Source organism: Zonotrichia albicollis, chromosome 20 (genome assembly GCF_047830755.1).
Source record: "Zonotrichia albicollis isolate bZonAlb1 chromosome 20, bZonAlb1.hap1, whole genome shotgun sequence".
Classification (NCBI taxonomy): Eukaryota; Metazoa; Chordata; class Aves; order Passeriformes; family Passerellidae; genus Zonotrichia; species Zonotrichia albicollis.
In genome coordinates, this window is record NC_133838.1 from 10,384,531 (window position 1) to 10,392,545 (window position 8,015).

Here is an 8,015-nt window from a genome sequence, read left to right on the forward strand (position 1 = left end):
TAATTGGGTGCACGTGAGCTGGGAATTTGGGAGGAACTCCAGGTCCTGGAATTCAGCTTCTCCTGGCTCAGGCAGGTTAGCAAAGTTCTGTCCTGGCTGGGATTTGCTGCAGGTGCAGCGTTATTGCTGCTGCTGCATCAGCTTAAAATTAAAGGATGGGTCCAAATGTGCTGAGTTCCTTGGGAAAGTTGGGAAGTTTGGATGGGGCTGTGCACTGGGAGCACCAGTGGGACCCAGACTGGGAGCACCAGTGGGATCCAGACTGGGAGCACCAGGGGGATCCAAACTGGGAGCACCAGTGGGATCCACATTGGGAGCACCAGTGAGATCTACATTGGAAGCATCAGTGGCATGCAAACTGGGAGGACCAGTAGGATCTGTACTGGGAAGAACAGTGGGATCCAAACTGGGAGGACCAGACTGGGAGCACCAGTGGGATCTGTACTGGGAGCACCAGTGGGATCTGTACTGGGAGGACCAGTGGGATTCATACTGGGAACACCAGTGGGATCTGTACTGGGAGCACCAGTGGGATCCAGGCTGGGAGCACCAGTGAGATCCACATTGGGAGCACCAGTGGGATCCAAACTGGGAGCACCAGTGGTATCCAGGGTGGGAGCACCAGTGGGATCCACCATAGGGATCCAAACTGGGAGGACCAGTGGGATCCAAACTGGGAACACCAGTAGGATCCAAACTGGGAGCACCAGTGAGATCCAAACTGGGAACACCAGTGGGATCCACATTGGGAGCACCAGTGGGATCCACATTGGGAGCACCAGAGGGATCCAAACTGGGAGGACCAGTGGGATCCATACTGGGAGCACCAGTGGGATCCACTTTGGGAGCACCAGAGGGATCCAAACTGGGAGGACCAGTGGGATCTGTACTGGGAGCACCAGTGGGATCCAGGCTGGGAACACCACTGGAATCCAGACAGGAGGACCACTGGGATCCAGGCTGGGAGCACCAGTGGGATCCAGGCTGGAAGCACCAGTGGGATCCAAACTGGGAGAACCAGTGGGATCCAAACTGGGAGCCACAGCCCAGCATGGGATCTCCAGGCAGCAGTGACACAGGAGAAATGTCCCCTGGGAATCTTCCTGAGTCCTGCTGTGTCCAACCACACCTTGCTCATGGCAGTTCCCTTTCCATGCCCATTCCCAGAGGATGGGTCCACCTCTGGATGCCACAGCTCCAGGAGGATCCAGTGGGATCCTCCATGGGGAACCAGCAGGACACAGAATCCTCCTGCACCCACTTTGTGCCCATCTTGGGAAGGTGGGACAGGTGTGGAATTCCAGGCCATCCATGCTGGAGCCCTTCCCTGTGGGGAAGCTCCTGCAGGACAGCAGAGGCTGCGCCCTGGCCACGCTGTCCCCGTCCCCCATGTCCCTGCGTGACGTCTGCGCCCGGGTAAATCAGATCTGTGCTGAATCCCAGCGTTTCCTTGGCAACATCAAGGAATCCGAGGAGCAAAAGCCACCCAGCAGGGCCAGGCTGGGGGACAGCCAGCGCCCGCCGAGCCCAACTGGCCACCAGAGCCACGGGGACACTGCGGCAAGCACCGGCCATTCCCGATGGCCCAACCCATCCTGGAGATAATCCAGAGCGTGGATAATCTGCTCTGGTGGTACCTCGGTGCTGGCTGTGGCCACCATGGGCAGCTGGGGACAGAGCTGGGGACACACAGGAGCTGGCACCGAGGGCAGTGGGACGCTGCAGCCGCGTGGCCCCAAAAATGGGGCAGCTCCTTGGGGGTGCAAGAAACCTGGGATGGGTTTGGGATGGGGTGGCCCCACTCAGATCCTGAGCCTTGTCCTGGTGGCACTGAGGGCTGGCAGGGCTGGGGGTGACGTCCCTGATGTCCCTGGCACAGAGGGAAGGTGGAGAGGAGCTTTTCCCGTTCCGGCTGCCGCTGCCTTTCCGGCTCCGAGCTCTGCAATGCAGCTCGCAGGGCTCGGCTGCTGTGTGTGAATCCCATCAATATTTCATGGAGCTGCTTCCTCCAGGGGAAGGGCTGCTCTCAGCTCCGGCTTTCTGCTGCTCCTACCAGCAGGGAACATCTGATCTCCTTCCAGCAGCACCCAGCACATCGCCCTGGTCCTCCCCATTCCACATTGGCAAATATCCCTGCGCCTCCCAGGAGCTCTGGATCCTAAAATCCCTCAGGTTCCACTCTTGGCACCTTCCCCGTGCTCCTGGGGTCTCCAGAGATGAGCCACCAGCTCCAGGATGGGTCACCAAACCCAGCCACATCCCCAAATCCGTATCCAGCAGCAGGATGTGCCAACGGCCTGGCTGGATCTGACATTCCCTGCCCCATCCATCTCACAGATCCCAGCTGGCTCCCGAGCCCAGCAGGAGCCGGGGGTGAGCAGCTTTGTTTGCAGAAAAAGTTGCTTTTTTAACTGCTAAGGCTGCACAATTATTCCCGAGCTTCTTCAGGGATCAGCAGAAAACTTGGGAAGAGTTTTGGGAGCCGGAGAGATGCCAGGAGAGGGCAGAGCCTGCGGCAAACACCCCTCAGCGTGGCACGGGGAGCTTTGGTGGCTTTCTGGGGGTGCCAGCAGCTCCTGCATCCCTGGAAAAGCTCCTGGGATGGGATGAGGGACACAGGATGGTCCCAACAAGGTGCTGCTCCCCAGAGCACTTGTGAGAAGATAAGGCCAAAAGCTCTGGTGTTGCTTCACCCCCCAACAACTAAAATCTGCACAAATCCCAATTTCTAGAGCAAAACTTCCATCTCCAGGTGTTTTTTTGTCTGTGGAAAGGATGAGGAGCCTGGAGAGGCTCCCAGCAGAGAGGAAGGAGCTCCTGATCCTGACAGGCAGCAGGAGGAGCGGGGCTGTCAATCCCTTCCCAATAATTCCTAACTGAGGCTCTCTCCCTGCTCGTTGGAGATGTGGTGACAAAACATTTGAAGTGCCTTGACAGGGACGCCAAGAGCTGCTGTCACACAGCTCCGGTTTTAATCAGCAGTGAAATTAGGGATTTTCATCACCCTAAACCGCATTTTGTACCCGTGTGAGGCTTCCCAAAGGGCTGTGCTGCAGTGGGAGCCCACGGAGAGCTGAGCTCCGGGGATGGCAGCAGCTCGGGGTGGATGGAAAAGGGGGGGATTCACCCCCGGATCTGGGGCCAAGCTGCCGCAATGTCACCCTCTGTCCCTGTGCCACAAAGGCTGGAATGGGGACACAGCGAGAGGCTGGAGCGTGGGAGGTGGCAGGAGTTTGGCCTCACAAAGGGATGGAAGATGGAGCAGAGGGAGAGAGGTGTGAGCACAGCGGGAGCGGCCTTGGGGAGGTGTCGGAGCGGGAGGAAACAGCACAGGAGAACTGGGCTGGAGAGGGGAGCTGGGAGCAGCCAGGGGATGAACACAGGGATGGCTTGGGAGTGAAAACAGGGAATGAAAATAAGGGGTGGTTTGGGAATGAAACCAGGAATGGTTTGGGAATGGCTGAGGATGAAACCCGGGATGGTTTGGAAATGGCTGGGGATGAACACAGGGATGGTTTGGGAATAAAACCAGGGATGGTTTGGGAATGAAAATAGGGAATGAAAATAGAGATGGTTTGGGAATGGCTGGGGATGAAACCAGGGATGGTTTGGGAATGGCTAGGGAATGAAAATAGGGATGATTTGGGAGCAGCCAGGGGATGAAATCAAGGAAGGTTTGGGAATGAAAACAGGGATAGTTTGGGAAAGGCTGGGGGGACAAAAGCAGGGATGGTTTGGGAGCAGCCAGAGGATGAAACCAGGGATGGATGGTTTGGGAATGGCTGGGAATGAAAGCAGGGATGGTTTGGGAAAGGCTGGGGGATGAACACAGGGATGGTTTGAAAATGGCAAAGGGTGATGAGGCAGGAATGGTTTGGGAGCAGCCAAGGGATCAGCCAGGGATGGTTGAAGAACAGGCAGGGGATGAAAACAGGGATGGTTTGGGAATGGCCGGGGGATGCAGCCAGGGATGGTTTGGGAATGGCCAGGGATCAGCCAGGGATGGTTGAAGAACAGGCAGGGGACGAAAACAGGGATGGTTTGGGAATGGCTGGGGATGCAGCCAGGGATAATTTGGGAATGGCCGGGAATCAGGCAGGGATAATTTGGGAATGGCCGGGGGATGCAGCCAGGGATAATTTGGGAATGGCCAGGGGATCAGGCAGGGATGGTTTGGGAATGGCCAGGGATCAGCCAGGGATGGTTTGGGAATGGCCAGGGGATGCAGCCAGGGATGGTTTGGGAATGGCCAGGGATCAGGCAGGGATGGTTTGGGAATGGCCGGGGATCAGGCAGGGATGGTTTGGGAATGGCCGGGGATGCAGACAGGGATGGTTTGGGAATGGCCGGGGATCAGGCAGGGATGGTTTGGGAATGGCCGGGGGATGCAGCCAGGGATGGTTTGGGAATGACCGGGGATCAGGCAGGGATGGTTTGGGAATGACCGGGGATCAGGCAGGGATGGTTTGGGAATGGCCAGGGATGCAGCCAGGGATGGTCTGGGATCAGCCAGGGCTGGTTTGGGCAGGTGCTCCCTCATCCCGTGCTATAAGAACACCCCCAGGCTCCCGTGCCTGGCAGCAAAGCCCATCCCGTGCTCCCGGAGCTTCCGCAGCCTCCCACCCCCAGCTCACAATGGAAGGAAACAAGCAGCGCAGCCTGGGATGTTCCCTGGGCACCCAGGGATGGGGTTCGGCCTTGGGAGCCCCTTTCCCGTGGGTTCCAGATCCCCAGGAATGGGCACTGCCCACCACAGAGCCCCTCAAACCCCCAGGAATGGGCACTGCCCAACACAGAGCCCCTCAGAATGGGCACTGCCCACCACAGAGCCCCTCAAACCCCCAGGAATGGGCACTGCCCACCACAAAACCCCTCAGAATGGGCACTGCCCACCACAGAGCCCCTCAGACGCCTTAGGGTGGGCACTGACCATCACAGAGCCCCATCAAACCCCCGAGGGTGGGCACTGACCATCACACTGCCCACCACAGAGCCCCTCAGACCCTTGGAATGGGTACTGCCCACCACAGAGCCCCTCAGAATGGGCACTGCCCACCACAGAGCCCCTCAGACCCTCAGAATGGGCACTGCCCACCACAGAGCCCCTCAGAATGGGCACTGACCACCACAGAGCCCCTCAGAACCCCAGAATGGGCACTGCCCACCACAGAGCCCCTCAGAATGGGCACTGCCCACCACAGAGCCCCTCAGACCCTCAGAATGGGCACTGCCCACCACAGAGCCCCTCACAGCCACCACCTCCCATGGGGCCACCCTCAATGCCACCTCCCACACAGTGGCCCTGGGGACCATTTTGGGGCACAGAGGGGACCCTGTGGCCAGCCAGGCCTGAGCCCCTCGGGGTGCCAGGGTGATGCCCTCGGGTGATGCCCACGGGCTGTCCCCACTTGTTGCCCCCCTGGCTGTGGCACCAGGGAGCAGCACCGGAGCTCTGCCCATCCCAGGGCATGGTCTCACTCCTCCTCACCCCTTCCCGAACAATTTTCCCTCCAGAACCGACCCCAGCACCTGCCCCAAACCCCACGGAAGGCAGAGGAAGCTCTGGATGGAGGAAGAGACAAATCCCCGCACAAACCCCAGCCTGGAGCCGCCGGGAAGCCCCGGGACGAGCTGAGCCCGGTGCGATGCCCCGGGGCAAACCCTCCCCGCTTCTCCCGGTCCCCATCCCGGTTTTCCCGGCGCTGGCACCAGCGTGCACGGGACGGGCTTGACGTCAACGGGGCTTTCAGCGGGATGATGGATGGCACGGGAAGGCGCTCCCGGTGCCGAGCCGCCGGCCGGGAAGCGCTGCCCGCCCCGCACCGGGAAAGGCTCCGGGGAACCGGCTCGGGGAGCCCTCGGGAACGGAGGGAGCGCGGCCTCAGCAATGATTTTGGGGGGCCGTGGGACACGGGGGAGATTCCGGTGTTGTCCCCACGGGGGTTGAGACCGCTCGTTTCCTTCCCTCCTCCCGGAGCGCGCATCCCGCTGCTCCCCGGTACCGGGCATCCCCAAATTCCCCATCCCCAAATCAAATTCCCCATCCCCAAATGAATTCCCCCATCCCCAAATTCCCCATCCCCAAATGAATTCCCCGTCCCCGGGGATGCTCCGGGGCAGGTGCGGCCCCGCTCGGCCCGGTGCCCGCGGGGCTGTGGCCGCTGTCCCGGAGCTCCGCACCCCGCGGGCACTCACCCACCGCTGCCGCCGCCGCCGCCGCCGCCGCCCGTGCCCGCTCCTCCCCCGGCCCCGGCGGGCTGCTGGGAGCGGCGGGCGGGGGAGCCCCGGGCCCGGCCCCGACGGTCCGGGCGGAGCGGGGAGGAACCGGCGGCTCCCCGGGGGAACCGGCGGCCGGAGCCCGAACGGCAGCGGCAGGAGCGTGCAGCCGTCAGGTGGGTCCGAAGGGGTGCTGGAAGGAAGGAGCGGTGGGTGCCCAGGAGCTTCCAGATGGACGCTACAGCCTTCAAGGGGATCGTACAGGCGGGAGCTGGAGCCCAAAAATCTCCAGCTGGACCCTACAGCCTTCAGCTGGAGTCTGGACTCAATAACCAGAGCTTGGGAGCCACCAGAGGGATCCTAAACCCAGCAATTGAACCCCAAGAGGCACCAGCTGGACCCTAAACCTAGCAATTCAACCCCAAGGGGTACCAGATGGACCCTAAACCCAGCAATTCAACCCCAAGGGGTACCAGATGGACCCTAAACCCAGCAATTGAACCCCAAGAGGCACCAGCTGGACCCTAAACCCAGCAATTGAACCCCAAGGGGTACCAGATGGACCCTAAACCCAGCGATTCAACCCCAAGGGGTACCAGAGGCATCCTACACCCAAGCATTGAACCCCAAGGGGCACCAGAGGGATCCTAAACCCAGCAATTGAACCCCAAATGGTACCAGATGAAGCTTGCACCCTTCAATGAGACTCTACACCCATCAATGGGACCCCAAGAGCCACCCCCTGGATCCTACACCCAGGCACTGAACCCCAAGAGGTACCAGAGGGACCATACAGCCATCAGTTGAACCCCAAAAGCCTCCAGCTGCACCCTATACCCATCAACTGGACCCTACACCCATGAACCAAACCCCAAGAGCCTCCAGCTGGACCCTACACCCATCAGCTGGACCCCAAAAGCCTCATGTTGAACCCTACACCCATCAATTGGACTTTGCACCCATTAATTGGACCCCAAGACCCCCAGCCAGACCCTACACCCATCAGTGGGACCCCAAAAGCCTCAGGTTGAACCCTACACCCATTAATTGGACCCCAAGACCCCCAGCCAGACCCTACACCCATCAGTGGGACCCCAAAAGCCTCCAGCCAGACCCTACACCCATCAATGGGACCCCAAAAGCCTCAGGTTGAACCCTACACCCATTAATTGGACTTTGCACCCATTAATTGGACCCCAAGAGCCTCCAGTTGGACCCTACATCCAACCACTGGACCCTACACCCATCAAACCAACCCCAAAGCCCTCAGCCAGACCCCAGACCCCCCCAGCTGGAACTCAAACCCCTCCAGCCGGACCCTCCAGCCACCAGTTGGACCCTGGAGCTGCCACCTGTCCCTTCTGTCCCAGCTGGACCCCAAGAGCAACACCAACACCCCCCTGCTGTCCCCTGGACCCCAAGAGTCCCCAGCCACACCCCCGGGACCTCAGAGCTGGAGCCCTCAGCTGATCCTGCTCAGCTGGGCTTTGGGAACGCCACTGGAGCAGCCATGGGGACAGCGTGGGGACAGCGTGGGGACAGCGTGGGGACATTGGGGTGCTCTGGATGCTGCCAAAGGAGGAGGTTTGGGCGCAGAGGTGGCGGTTCCAGCGCTGCCCTTGGACTCACCTTGGCTGCCGGGATCCAAACACCGATTTCCCTCTAGGCAGCGTCCCCTGCTCCCGGTGAATTCCTGCGGGGTGAATTCCTGCTCTCCCTGCGTTGCCTCTGCCGGCTGACATGGAGCCACGTGCCAGGAGCAAAGCTTCCTTCACCGCCTTTAACTCTGTCCCTCCCTA